Here is a 14,622-nt window from a genome sequence, read left to right on the forward strand (position 1 = left end):
GATAGTTTATATAGAGCAATGGGAGGAGTTGAACTGATAGTTTATATGGAGCAGTGGGAGGAGTTATACTGATAGTTTATATGGTGCAATGGGAGGAGTTATACTGATAGTTGATATCAGGGCCGGACTGGGGAAAAAATTCGGCCCGGGCATTTTTTATTCACAGCGGCCCACTGAAAAGGGGGCGGGGCCAGATAGGGTGTGTTTTGTCATCCCCAATGCATGTTGGTTCAATGCTCTTCCAGGGCATGAGAAAAGGGCCCTGTATTTGTTCTGCACAGCGCAAGCAAATTTAATAACATGCTTGCGTTGTGTTTGCTTGAAACTTGTCTCAGGGGTTTCCATAATTGGGATACTCACGGTATCCCATTTATGGAGACACTATGTGTTTGCTTAAATGGAATCTAGTGTGTGCATAGGGTATCCAGAGTGTGTATGTCAGAAATGTAGTGTGTGTGTGTAGGTGGTGCAGCGTCTGTGTGTAGGGGATCTAGTGTGTGTGAAGGAGTGCGTATAGGAGATCTAGTGAGTGTGTGTGTGAGTGATGCAGCGTGTTTGGGGGCTGCTGTGTGTGTGAGGGGTGTAGTGTGCATTTGTGAGGAGTATAGTGTGTGTGGGAAGGTGCTGTGTGTGTGGGAGGGTGCACTATGTGTGTGTGAGGGTGCAGTATGTGTGTGAGGGCGCTGTGTGTGTGGGCACTGTGTGTGGGTGCTATGTGTTAGGGTGCTGTGCGAAGGTGATGTGTGTGTGTTAGGGTGCTGTGTGAGGGTGCTGTGTGTGTAAGGGTGCTATGGGAGTGAGGGTGCTGTGTGAGTGTTAGGGTGCTGTTTGAGCTAGGGTGCTGTTTGAGCTAGGGTGCTGGGTGAGCGTTAGGGTGCTGGGTGAGCGTTAGGGTGCTGGGTGAGTATGTTAGGGTGATGGGTGAGTATGTTAGGGTGATGGGTGAGTATGTTAGGGTGATGGGTGAGTATGTTAGGGTGCTGGGTGAGCGTTAGGGTGCTGGGTGAGTATGTTAGGGTGATGGGTGAATGTTAGGGTGCTGGGTGAGTGTTAGGGTGTTGGGTGAGTATGTTAGGGTGCTGGGTGAGTGTTAGGGTGCTGGGTGAGTATGTTAGGGTGCTGGGTGAGTGTTAGGGTGCTGGGTGAGTGTTAGGGTGCTGGGTGAGTATGTTAGGGTGCTGGGTGAGTATGTTAGGGTGATGGGTGAGTGTTAGGGTGTTGGGTGAGTATGTTAGGGTGCTGGGTGAGTATGTTAGGGTGCTGGGTGAGTGTTAGGGTGCTGGGTGAGTGATAGGGTGCTGGGTGAGTGTTAGGGTGCTGGGTGAGTGTTAGGGTGCTGGGTGAGTATGTTAGGGTGCTGGGTGAGTGTTAGGGTGTTGGGTGAGTATGTTAGGGTGCTGGGTGAGTATGTTAGGGTGCTGGGTGAGTGTTAGGGTGCTGGGTGAGTGTTAGGGTGCTGGGTGAGTGTTAGGGTGCTGGGTGAGTATGTTAGGGTGCTGGGTGAATGTTAGGGTGCTGGGTGAATGTTAGGGTGCTGTGTGAGTGTTAGGGTGCTGGGTGAGTGTTAGGGTGCTGGGTGAGGGTGATGTGTGTGTTTGCAAGGATTGTGTATTGGGGGGAGGCAGGTAAATGCCGATATTGAGGTTTTTTGTTATTATTAAATAAAAAATAAAAAAAAGATTATATCCCCCCCTCCCTTCTTACCTGTAGCCTGGAAGGGGGGGGGGGGGGGGGGTGCTGACATCCATCCCTGGTGGTCCTCGTGGTAAGTGAACTCTATCTGTGGGGCTAGAGTTCACTCTCGCGAGACCCGGCCGGTTGCCATGGCAACGGCCAGGATCTCGCGAGAAACCCGGCGGAGCTGCAAGTTAGAGCTCCGCCGGGTCCGCCTCTCCAGGCTGGCTCCCTCCCTCTCTCTCCCAGCCGGCGGCCGCATTTGACAGCATGTGGGCCGGTGAGGGAGATCTTTGATCTCCCCACCGGCCCTACATGCAACACAGCGGGGCCGGCGCTCAGATAGCGCCGGCCCTGCATAGACCGGCTGGATCCCCCCGCCCTCGGCCCGTGGCCATCGCGGCCCACCGGGCATTTGCCCGGTTTGCCCGATGGCCAGTCCGGGCCTGGTTGATATGGAGCAGAGGAGGAGTTATACTGATAGTTTATATAGAGCAGTGGGAGGAGTTATACTGATAGTTTATATAGAGCAGTGGGAGGAGCTATACTGATAGTTTATATGGAGCAATGGGAGGAGTTATACAGATATTTTATATGGAGCAGATGGAGGAGTTATACTGATAGTTTATATGGAGCAGTGGGAGGAGTTATACTGATAGTTTATACGGAGCAGTGGGAGGAGCTATACAGATAGTTTATATGGAGCAATGGGAGGAGTTATACTGATAGTTTATATGGTGCAATGGGAGGAGTTATACTGATAGTTTATATAGAGCAATGGGAGGAGTTATACTGATAGTTTATATAGAGCAATGGGATGAGCTATACAGATAGTTTATATGGAGCAATGGGAGGAGTTATACTGATAGTTTATATGGAGCAATGGGAGGAGTTATACTGATAGTTTATATGGAGCAGTGGGAGGAACTATACTGATAGTTAATATGGAGCAATGGGAGGAGTTATACTGATAGTTTATACGGAGCAGTGGGAGGAGCTATACAGATAGTTTATATGGAGCAATGGGAGGAGTTATACTGATAGTTTATACGAAGCAGTGGGAGGAGCTATACTGATAGTTTATATGGAGCAGTGGGAGGAGCTATACTGATAGTTTATATGGAGCAGTGGGAGAAGTTATACTGATAGTTTATATGGAGCAATGGGAGGAGTTATACTGATAGTTTATATGGAGCAATGGGAGGAGCTATACTGATAGTTTATATGGAGCAATGGGAGGAGCTATACAGATAGTTTATATGGAGCAATGGGAGGAGTTATACTGATAGTTTATATGGTGCAATGGGAGGAGTTATACTGATAGTTTATATAGAGCAATGGGAGGAGTTATACTGATAGTTTATATAGAGCAATGGGATGAGCTATACAGATAGTTTATATGGAGCAATGGGAGGAGTTATACTGATAGTTTATATGGAGCAATGGGAGGAGTTATACTGATAGTTTATATGGAGCAGTGGGAGGATTTATACTGATAGTTAATATGGAGCAATGGGAGGAGTTATACTGATAGTTTATACGGAGCAGTGGGAGGAGCTATACAGATAGTTTATATGGAGCAATGGGAGGAGTTATACTGATAGTTTATATGGAGCAGTGGGAGGAGCTATACTGATAGTTTATATGGAGCAATGGGAGGAGCTATACTGATAGTTTATATGGAGCAGTGGGAGGATTTATACTGATAGTTAATATGGAGCAATGGGAGGAGTTATACTGATAGTTTATATGGAGCAATGGGATGAGCTATACAGATAGTTTATATGGAGCAGTGGGAGAAGTTATACTGATAGTTTATATGGAGCAATGGGAGGAGTTATACTGATAGTTTATATGGAGCAATGGGAGGAGCTATACAGATAGTTAATATGGAGCAATGGGAGGAGTTATACTGATAGTTTATACGGAGCAGTGGGAGGAGCTATACAGATAGTTTATATGGAGCAATGGGAGGAGTTATACTGATAGTTTATATGGAGCAGTGGGAGGAGCTATACTGATAGTTTATATGGAGCAATGGGAGGAGTTATACTGATAGTTTATATGGAGCAATGGGAGGAGTTATACTGATAGTTTATATAGAGGAATGGGAGGAGTTATACTGATAGTTTATATGGAGCAGTGGGAGGAACTATACTGATAGTTAATATGGAGCAATGGGAGGAGTTATACTGATAGTTTATATAGAGCAATGGGATGAGTTATACTGATAGTTTATATGGAGCAGTGGGAGGAGCTATACTGATAGTTTATATGGAGCAGTGGGAGGAGTTATACTGATAGTTTATATGGAGAAATGGGAGGAGCTATACAGATAGTTTATATGGAGCAATGGGAGGAGCTATACAGATAGTTTATATGGAGCAATGAGAGGAGTTATACTGAAAGTTTATATACAGCAATGGGAGGAGTTATATAGTTTATATGAGTTGTTATACTGATAGTTTATATGGAGCAATGGGAGGAGCTATACTGACAGTTTATATGGAGCAGTGGGAGGAGTTATACTGATAGTTTATATGAGCAATGGGAGGAGGTATATAGTTTATATGAGGAGATATAACATTTATGTGGAACAAGAGGATTGTTATATAATTTTGTGGGTCAATAAGAGTTATATGGAAAGACTATGTACAGAAATTGGAGATATATTGAGTGTTAAGAGGGCTTTATTGAAAGTTGATATAGAGCAATGAAGAGTTAAAATGTTGGAGTTTTATGTTGTATAGGGAGCAAGGGAAGGAGTTATACTGTAGCCTTTACCAAGCTAATACAACTGCATCGATAATTACGTTAGTGTATGCAGGCTATATATTATGTTGCCTATTTCACAAATGGTTAAACATTGAAGGGTACCTTAGCACCCAAGCTGTCTGTGATCTACATAACCCAAGATCTCAGCAGGGGTGCCACATTTCGACATCACTATTACAGCAGCTCCTGCAGTTGATCTGAATTTGTAATCCTGTTCATCCTGGCTGCTGCAATGCTCTCTGGGTATGTCAGCAAACAAATCAAGCATTTTCTCTCCAGCAGGGTTACTTTGATAACTTGTATGTTCTACTACAAGATCAGATGGTGTTAACTCAACATCTGTAGGCCAGATGTGCACGGAGAACATTTCAGCCTGCATTCATGTATTTGTCTACAAAGGGAAGTAATTTCCCAATACCTCTGCTAGTAATCACTCTCCCTTTGGATTTGGGGACTACATTTCCCTTAATGCCCAACCAGATTGAAACTATGTGAACATTGGGGGAAAGTAGTTCACAAATATATGGGTTAAGAAGAAGGTTTGGCATCTCTGGTCTAGACTTTGTCCAACAGACTGCCATGATATTAAAGCCACCTTAGGGTGGTTCTTATAAACTTTGTCCGCTACTTTAAATAGTTTTTTTTTTTTTTGCCAGCCCAGAAAGTTGCAAAAGTTACCACAGGCAAAAAAAACCAAAAAACCAAAAACAAAGCTTTAATATACTAGGAAGCAGCGACACCTGGTGGACATGTGTGTATGTGTGCTTGCATGCTAACACACGTTTCCCCTGCTCTTCTTGTGCTGCTTGCCCAGAACTCACTGTGACCTCTCTATCAGTAACCACATTATGGACAGGGAGTTGGAGAGTAAATATTATTTACATATAAATGTTTACTGTTTTTTTTTGTTGTTTTTTTTTTAGGATGAACGTTAACATAGACAAGAAATGGAATAGTCTAATAAACATGGATAATAAAATAGCCAAGTTGTCCCTGGCAGATTAGGAAAATTTGTTCCAGATCAGATACTTTTTCCATTTGGATTTTCATTCAGAGTCTATTGGATAACTCTCAGGGTTATTCCCTAATGTGAATTCCAAATGTAAAGGGACACTATAGTCACCCAAACTATTTCAGCTCAGTGAAGTGATCTGGGTGCAGTGGAAAACAGTAGTTTAAAAAAAAAAAAAAAAAAAAATTCTTAGAAATGCAGTTTTAACATTACAGGGTTAAGTACATCTCTAGTTCTAGTACATCTCCTCTGTGTCCTACTCTCGTGAGCATAGAGCGTTGCCGCCGTTACCACGGCAATGCTCCGGATCTCGCGAGAGTGAACTCTAGCCATGGAGCTGCGGGCTAGAGTTCACTCTTACCACTGCGATCACCAGGGATTCCCCCCCTCAGTAAAAGTAAGAAGGAAGAGGGGACATAAATGTATTTATTTAAAAAAATTATAAAAAAAAAAAGACCCCCTACCCTCCTCACCACACATTCACATACTGCCCCACACACACACATACACTGCCCCTCCCAAGATCAGGCTCTGGATCCGCCACTGGATAGAGGGGAATATAGGGAGAGGAAAACCAGAGGGCAGAGGGATATGGACAGAATTATTATGCAAGAAGAAAAAGGAAAATATGAGGAGATGTATACCAGAGGACAAAGGGACATGAATAAGGGAAGAGGGACTATGGACATAAGGATACAAGCAGAGGAAAGAGGGGTATTAGATATTTTGAACCTGATACAGACATTGCAAATGCTTTTGTATGTAATTAGAGAAGAACAGTTACCTATCCCCATCCATGTAAGTTTGGGGGTCTTGAACGGATTAAACAAATTTACATTAATTCCTTTGGAAAATGTTGATTCGCTTCTCGAACAAATCGAAACTCGAAAAGCCTTCTGGAATAGATTAAGTTCAAGTTCCGAGGTTCCACTGTATCTTAATATTTTAACCTACAAGTCCACAACCCAGGGATCTGAGTACGAGGTCCCTAAGCCTGGATTAAGAAACTTATGGGAAATTGGGCAATAATCTAACTCCCCAGATGCAGAAGACTCTAGAAGAGTACCTGAAGAGAGGATTAGACCTTGGTATTATAAATAGAAGGGAATTTGATTTTATTAACATAAAGAATCCGAGGATGCCAATATTTTATTTTTTACCCAAGATCCGCAAAAGTCTGACAGAACCACCAGGACGAGCTATCATTTCTTTATTCAGTAACCTATCCCAATATATAGACCACATCCTCCAGCCATATGTCTTTAGGATGAAGTCACATCTTAAAGACAGACACGACACATCTTCTTAGAATCTGTTTTTTATTTGGAAGGGACCTGAGGAAGATCTAAAGAAGTTCCTGGAATTTTTAAACTGAAATGATTGGGGGATTACACTGAAGGGATGATTTTAGAAGCATCAAAGTGGAATTCTTAGACTTTGAAATTTTCATCAGTGAAGGACATCTGAAGACTAGGACATTCTTTAAGAAGATAGACGTCAATAACTATATCTTGAAGACGAGTTGCCACCACCATCCGTGGTTGGCCAACATTCCAAAAAAACAATTCAGAAGAGTAAAAAGATTGACGATTGACGATTTTACACAGCAAAGAAAATGTTTAGATAATAATTATGATGAGGAAAATACAGAAGAAGCCTTGGAAGAAGTTATGAAGATGAAGAGAGATGATCTTCTTGAATATAAAAAAAAGGAAGATGAAATACCGGAAGATATGGAGATCCCAATTATTTTTAACTATAACAACCAAGCACAAGAAATCAAGAAAATTGTAAATAAATGGTGGCCAGTCTTAAGACGGGATGAAGTAGTCCACAACATCTTACCAGAAGACTCCTCAGGGGCCACAGGAGAGCTAGGGGCCCCATTACTGTGCCCAGAGTCAGTAATCCAGAATAAAAAGACAACACAGGATACATAACCCAAGTATACACCGAACATTGTATCGTATATGATGGGCGTGGTTTCGGCGCCGACCAAGATGGCCGCGTGAGGAGTGAGCTCTGTCCCGCCGAACCCCCGTTGAAGCTTTTCTACGCCGCAAGTAAGCACCCATGGGGCGCACAAAACGCCCAGAGCATCCCCAGACCCCAGGGAACTCCCAACAGGGCCCCTTAGACGGGTTCTTTCACCCGCAACACGGAGCGAGCGGTGATCCCGCGAGCCCCAAGATGGCGGCTGGGCCTAACCACACCGCAACAGACGCTGCACTGGAGCGGATTGAGGGCACACTTCGAGACCTAACAACAGCTATGGCCACGAAGGCCGACTTACAGACCGCCACAGCCACGCTTCAGGAGTCCATGAGGGCGGAGGTCGCAGGGCTCCGCGCAGAACTAACCACTCATGCGGGCCGCATTACCGCGTTGGAAGAGGCGGATACAGCCCTGGCGGCGCGTGCAGCGTCCACAGACACAGCGGTGGCCAGACAGGGGGAGATGCTGCTGAATATGCGTCGCCACCTTGAAGATGTGGACAATAGAGGTAGGCGATGCAACATCCGCGTGCGGGGTGTACCCGAAGAAGAAGGGGTGGAAGATGCGACAAACACCCTTAGGGAACTCTTTCAACTCATTATGCTGCCTACCCCCCTGCCACAAATTGATTTCGACAGAGCTCACAGGGCTCTGCGACCCAGGAATGCAGAAGATGGCCCGAGGGACCTTGTCTGTTGCCTAGGCTCCTTCCCGGTGAAAAGTAACATCATGACAAAAGCCCGGGAAAGGCCCACTTGGCCCTTCCGGGGAGCCCAGGTCTCGCTGTATAATGACCTATCGCCTATCACTCTAGATGCCAGGCGAGCTCTTCGCCCTGTAACAGCGGCCCTGAGGGAACATAACGTAACCTACAAATGGGGCTTCCCCTTCGCTTTAATGGCAAGACACCAAAACCGATGGATTACCCTGAGATGGCCTGAGGAGGTACCGAGATTCCTGGAGGAACTAGGCCTCCCCTCTCAGACAGTCCCCAACTGGATTCTCAGCTCATTGGGCCCCCCCCCGAGGCCGCGGAGGGAGCCGAGACAGCGGGCCACGGGTGCCCAGGCCACCCCCCACCCCGGACGATATGGAAGACCGACATCACCGGAAGAATAGTTGCAGCCCCGTCCACCCACCGCGGGTAACCGCAGGATACTTTCCACTAGAGGGTCCTGTCTCAGGACGATGCTGACACCACGATTCACGAGTAGTGTGCTTTCAGGTACTCTGGGACACTGTATTCAAGGTTTGGGGTGGGGGGCACTGGGGGGGGGGCACATACCTGGTCCTGGCATACTTACATCTACATCTAAACATACGCCTATACCTCCCGCACTCCAGTCCACTCTCTCAGCGAGACTCACAGCTTTTTGACCAGAGACAATACCTTAAGTGGAACAGTTTGGCGGACCCTTGGGTGGGGGGATCTGGGGGGAGAGATGGGCATGGAAGAAATTGGGTGGTATATTGGTAGATGAGGGGTCTCGTGGAAGGAGACCTAGTAGCGTTGTGTTTTATTCTTAATGCATGTATTGATATGTTACCTTTTCCCGATATGCATAAACTGTTACATTCATGTGGATCTTGCGATTGCTTGGTCTTCTAGATTTATCTAAGCGCCCCATAGGATACACTTGCATGACAACTCACCTTTACGCCTTGGGGGAGGATCATGGAGGGAGATCAGGTTATGTTCTATGTCGAAACATGTATTAATGTATTGCCTTTTTACTGCTATGTGCACACCGTTGAATGCATATGTTTACTACGACTGTTCACACTTATATATACCCCCAAGCATACCACTCCTCACATCCACATAATGTCTACTACTCACGCCCTAGACATACACCTTCGCGTGTACACCCCACGTCAGGCCCGCTTACCGCGGCCACCTAACAACTGATACACAAACGTGACCCCCCTCTCTCTCACTCAGCCCCCCCCCCCTCCAGGGACATTGCGACACTCAAGGCGGACGTAACGCAAAACCGCGGCGGGTGGATAGGGGATAGTTGATACAGAGGGTCACTCTGGAGGGGACTGAGGTCCCCTAGCGACGGACCCTTGTACATACCATTAGTTTGGGGAACCAGACGTACGTCACCAGACTGCCGTTACGGCCACCCCTCACTCATAGGTTGCTGGGATACACCGAGAGTAAGCAGAAGGACTATCACACGGGAGCTCCATGTGGGAGGGATATACCTGGGGAAAGTGGGGTTCCTCTGGAAAACAGCCAGATCATAAGTAACTCTTAGAATAATCACCAAAAACCTAACCCCTGACGCTTATGTATCTTCTTACCGCTGACGCCCAATTACAGGGATTGCTTTACTTTGCTAATACAGCACTGAGGGGGCGAACGGGGGCGGGAGCATACCGTTCATCAGTGAACCTCATCTGGTCGGAGCTCGAGACACACCCTCACACCCACACGCTCGTGCTGACCGTAGCGCGGCCACACAGGGAGTGCTTCGGTTACCTGGGCTGGTTCCGGTCCGAGGTCCCGCTAGTGTCGGTCGCTGCACGAGACAATCCCCCCCCCCCCACTCGGGAAGGGGGACATAGATTTGGACCTAGTCCAAATTCTGAGAGGGTATCCACGATAGGGATACATACCTCCTTTTAACTAACAACAGGATTACCAGTCCCGCACCTGGACCACCGGCTCCTGACTTACTCTCCTTCTTAACGTACCCGCTTTCTCTCTGACCCTTTCTACCCCCCCCCCCCATCACTATCTCCCCCCCCCTTCCTTCCTCCGCTTGGGCACTGCACTAGTAGCTCTATCGGCTGAGCACATTCCCTGGGGCAATACAGTACCTTCATTGTCGACTGGCCCAGTAACCATGGCCTATTGCAACACCCCCCTGAAGATTGTCACACAGAACTGTAGGGGCCTTAATATACCAGAGCGTAGGACCCACCTACTGAGGGAACTGAGGAAAAACCATGTGTCGATTGCCTTACTACAGGAGACCCACTTTAAAGAGGGCTCACAGCCCAGGTTACGGAATCGACATTACCCCAATAACTATTTCAGTAACCACCCTATGTCGCACAAAACTGGAGTGGCCATTCTCCTGGCAGCTGAACTCGGTTTTGAGGAACTGGATCGACAGCAGGATTCACTAGGGAGATATCTCTTCCTTAAGGGAGTTATAGCCGGCAAGATCTACACAATAGCCTCCATCTATACACCAAATAAGAGGCAGGCCCCCTTCCTCCGCAACACTCTACAGCAGTTGGAAGACTTCTCGGATGGAATCTTGATTGCGGGAGGTGACTTCAACGTCCCGCTGGACCCGATCTTAGACTCCTCGACGGGACATAGCTGCATACCGCAGCGTACTATCAAATTCATCAGACAAACGATGGAAGATCTAAGACTAGTAGATTGCTGGAGAGTGCTTCATCCCTCGGTGAAGGATTATACCTATTACTCGGCATTCCACAACCGCTATTCTCGCATAGATTATCTCTTTATCACACGTGAGGGGCTGACACACCTGCAGGGAGCTGACATCACCCCGGCAACCTGGTCGGATCACGGTTCGGTCGAGATGACACTCGCTGCCCCCTTATATAAACCGGCGGGATGGAACTGGAGATTGAATGAAGCCCTGCTACTGGACCCAAACATTAAGGAACAGATTCAGCAGGAGTTAGAACGATACTTCCAGGAAAACGATACTCCGGACATCTCCCCGATATCCCTTTGGGAAGCACATAAGAGTGTGATCCGGGGTACGCTCATACGCCTTGCTTCGCAGAAACGGAAATCGTTTATGGCCGAACTCACCGAATTACATCAAACAATCGCAGCACTGGAATGCCGCCACAAGCGATCACAACTGACCGCGGTGTATGGCGAACTGATGGAACACAGGCGGAAACTCAAAGCGCTCCTCTTGAAAAGACATCTCCGCGCGGTGCAACGCACCAAGGGCTTTTACTACGCCCACGCTAATAAAGGCGGCAAATATTTAGCTAGATTGTTGAGAGGCCCCGCCCCCCATAGACAAATCCGTCAGATACGCTTGTCAACTGGGGAAATTTCCCCTTTTCCCGAAAAGATCGCAGAGGAATTCAGGATCTTCTACGAGAAACTTTACAATCTACACCCAACTGCTGCTGGCGCCGAGGCTGCACGGAAACGTTTGACGATACATGACTATCTATCCGAAACGGTCTTGAGCACGTTGGATAGGGATTCGGCGGCGATGATGGATGCCCCGATCAGCGTAGAGGAATTGGCAGCTGCTCTCAAATCGTCCAAGACTGGCAAAGCACCAGGTCCAGATGGCTTCTCCCTAGGATATTACAAAAGCTTCTCAGGTCTGCTCTTGTCACGACTTACTGATGCATTGAACAAAGCGGGAGAAGGGGGATCCCTGGGCAGAGAGTCGGTGGCGGCCACCATCACTGTTCTCCTCAAACCGGGGAAAGACCCCCTACAGTGCGGTAGCTACCGCCCGATCTCGCTCCTAAATGTAGATTCCAAACTGTTCACGAAGGTGCTGGCATCCCGCATGAAACACCTCCTGCCTGACCTAGTACACGCGGACCAAACGGGATTTATTCCAGGTAGGGAAGCCAGAGACAGCACGCTGAGACTATTCGCTATCCAACACCATGCTCGAAAACGGGGGACCCGAATAATGCTACTGTCAACGGATGCGGAGAAGGCATTCGATCGGGTCAACTGGATATACCTGTTGGAAACGTTGAAGTGGCTAGGCTTTGGAGAGAGGCTCTTAACGTGGATCTCAGCTCTATACACGGATCCCAGAGCAACGGTACGGATTAATGGCGCCACAACTGCCGAGTTCCCAATCCGCAACGGCACCAGACAAGGCTGCCCACTCTCGCCTCTGCTGTTCGCGCTTCACCTGGAACCCCTTCTCCAGGCGATCAGGCGAAACCCAGACGTTTTGGGCTACGAGTGGCAGGGTACACAACACAAGGTAGCTGCATACGCGGACGATCTCCTCTTCTTCGTACACAACCCACGAGTCACTCTACCTTGCCTCCTCACAGAAATCAACAGATTCGGACGGATATCCGGCTTCAAACTTAACATTTCCAAATGTGAGACGCTGAACATCTCGCTCCCCGCGGAGGAATACCATTCCCTGGAGTCACAATTCGCGTTCCACTGGTGCTATGGCAAGATGAAGTACCTAGGTGTATGGGTGACCACGGAACCTACGGATATGTACGATCATAACTTTACACCCCTTCTGAAGAAGATCTTAATGGATCTGGCTAGATGGTCCCACCCACACATCTCGTGGCATGGCAGGGTGGCTGTGATTAAAATGAATATCCTCCCGAGGGTTTTATACCTCATGCAGACCATACCCCTTGCCATGCCAGCAACTTTCTTCTCTGCCCTAAAAACGGGTGTGATCAAATATGTCTGGAATGGAAGCCGATCCCGGCTACGTCATGACATTCTGTGTCGCCCCAGGATACAAGGTGGGCTCGCACTGCCGGATTTCCGGAAGTATTATCAGGCGGCAGTACTTCAACGCATACTGGATTGGCACATAACACCTACGACCAAACAATGGGTGACCCTGGACAGGGGCCTTATGGGCCGGGCGATGGAGGCAAAAATCTGGGGGAAGTATGCGGGACGGCCCGCCCCAGCGACCGAGGAGGGATTGACCCTACAGACCCTGCGGAGCTGGCACACACTGAGGGGACAGGAACACATATCCCCACTACCCAGCCCTATGCTACCGATCACGCATAACGAGGAGCTGGGCGGAGGCCTCCCAGCGGGAACGTGGACCAGTGAGAACACGCGTGACTATATACCCATTTACACGGTCCTCTCTGCTGGAAGGGTACGAGACTTCCCATCATTGCTAGCGGACAGACCACGGACACCTCTCTTACACCTTCGGTACCTACAGCTGAAACACTTCCATGCCTCAATACCGCATAACGAACGTTTAAATAGAGACCTCACTTGGTTCGAAGAACTATGTGACCGGGGAACCCCCCTTGAGCATGCTATCTCGAAGTTATATCAACATTTGCTAGCAGGTGGCGCTTCCACCCAGATGACATTCAAACGACAATGGGAGTGTCAGCTGGGAAGAGCACTCACTACTCAACAGTGGGAATTAGCGTTACTTTGGCAACATAAGAGTACTACGAGCTCTTACTACCAAGAGATGAACTACAAACTCATATCCCTATGGTACAGGACACCAGTATTTTTGCACCGCATTAATCCGTCCCACCCCTCGGTGTGCTGGAGATGCCAAGACGAAAGGGGGACGGTGTCCCATATCTGGTGGGAGTGCAGAATAATAACACCCTACTGGGACTTGATCAAAACCTCGCTGGAACTCATCTTGGGGGATATACCTGATTGGACAGCAGAACTTGCCCTATTACACATCTCCACTCAGTCCATCTCAGTATACAAGAAGTCAATCCTCCGACATTTACTTAACGCCGCCAAAGCAAACATCCCAGCCCACTGGAAGACGGACGTGGTGCCGACCAAGCAAGAATGGATACACAGGGTGGAGGAGATTCAAGGGGCAGAGGAGGCTCGGGCCACCATCACTGGCCGGGGGACCAAACACGTCGAAATGTGGACCCCGTGGTTCTTATATATTGCCAGATATCGACAGGAGGAGGTAGCTCGTGGTAGCGGTGCTGACAGTGCAATGCCCACCCCCCTCTGACTCCCCTCCTTCCCCACTATGCTCTGGACCCATAAGGGTCAGGTGTACACGGGCCCGGGACTGGTAGGGCCACATACAGAACGGAAGTTTCAACATACGACTTGTGACAGACAATGACATCTAAGGATAGTGACTCTTTGACTGTAATCTGAGAACGGGTTGTAGACGCGGATTACTCACCCATCACCAGGGATAAGTACCGCCCTGACCGACCTATGAACGGGACGAAATCTAAACTTCGATGCCTCGACTAAACAGCACCTACCAATACATGAGTGACGGGTTCGGTAACTCCGGCCATGACTCGCATGAGACTTGATCCTGACATAGATACAATGGAATGGGGCCGACATAGCCCAACAACTGAGTCTCGAGCTCCGCTTCAGGTGGCGGTCGTGGGGATCGGACGAGCCCCCCCCTTAGTCACGAGCCCTAGGGGATGATACTCTC

This window comes from Pelobates fuscus, chromosome 7, assembly GCF_036172605.1.
Source record: "Pelobates fuscus isolate aPelFus1 chromosome 7, aPelFus1.pri, whole genome shotgun sequence".
Lineage (NCBI taxonomy): Eukaryota > Metazoa > Chordata > Amphibia > Anura > Pelobatidae > Pelobates > Pelobates fuscus.